The sequence below is a fragment of the Mytilus trossulus genome, chromosome 6, assembly GCF_036588685.1.
Source record: "Mytilus trossulus isolate FHL-02 chromosome 6, PNRI_Mtr1.1.1.hap1, whole genome shotgun sequence".
NCBI lineage: Eukaryota > Metazoa > Mollusca > Bivalvia > Mytilida > Mytilidae > Mytilus > Mytilus trossulus.
The window spans coordinates 27180219-27181598 of NC_086378.1; positions in this window are offsets into that span (position 1 = coordinate 27180219).

Consider the following 1380-nt stretch of genomic DNA (forward strand, 5'->3'; position numbering starts at 1 on the left):
TTATTGGTTTTCCTAATTTTTGAAGACTATACGGTTATCGATAAATGGCTGAATTCATGTAATTTGACTGTATTGGTTTTCTGATTGGAGTTTATAACACCACAACACACATTGATCAATTGTGTTATTATGTAAACGATATTATCAAAGGATTAAAATCGCTATGCAATATTACCAATGGATATAGGTACCTGTTGCCAGGTTCTCTGTTTATTGTCTAAGAAAAGCCACATAACTGTACACATTCATACATATAAAAATGTCTAATATAAATGTCTGCGTTCACCTCAAACGCTTACCAAACATTTACACAGATTTATTTAGAAGAGAGTTAGTTGAGAGAAACTGTTGTCATGTCATTAAATGTAGCATATTTTGGTTTTAATTTTGATTCATCGTCTTTGCATCGGAAATAAGCACAGTTATTCTAAAACCAGTTGCTGGCAATCAACGGTTTGGTTCTACACATATATTTTATCATGGTATGATACTAACCCCTGACGGAAGGAATTGTGCTTGATTTTCATATCATAACGATACAATCTTTCAATCAATTGTTTTGCTGGATTGGTTAGAGTTTAAGGGGTCTGTTGAAATCTCACTAATACTATTAAACCCCATTGAATTTTTAAGCCTGTCCCAAGTCAAGAGCCTCTGTTCTTTGTAAGTCTTGTATGATTTTTCATTTTAGTTCATTTCTATGTTTTGGAGTTTAGTATGACGTCCATATTCACTGAACTAGTACTCATTTTTTTATTAGGGGTCAGCTGAAGCCCACTTCCAAATGCGGGATTTTTTTCTCTGTTTTGAAGACCCTTTAGAAATCTTCTGCTTTATGGTCAAGGTGCTATCTCTTTGACACATTCCCCTGTTTCATTCTGACTTGTATATAGGTATCCCGGTAACTTTACACTGTCAGTTGTACAGAAATGTTTTTTTTTTTTATAAATTAACCAAGAACCAAAGGCCAATGGTACTTATATCTGGTGGTGATGACGGACAGAATAAATTAATAGAATGAATAATTACCTACATACTGCCTCACGATATTGTAGTCGCTAGTCAAGTGATGCCTGACTTCGGTTCTATATCCAAATATTACCATGGCAATATTTTCATTCAGTCCAAGTTCTTCCCTTGTTGCAATTCGTTCTGGAAAAATATGATGGCATATAAGTGACTTCTATGCAAAATTCTTAAAATTCTAGTGGTATCTATAATCTTTATGGCATCCCAATTTTTATTGGTGTAAACTTTCATATGTTTTAAGTTCTCTATGTTTTACACAGCAATTATTTTCCAAGTGTTCACATCTCTTATACGAGGTGATTTTACACGTCTTTCAGAGTTTACTGCTGTGATTATGTGTATATTATTTGT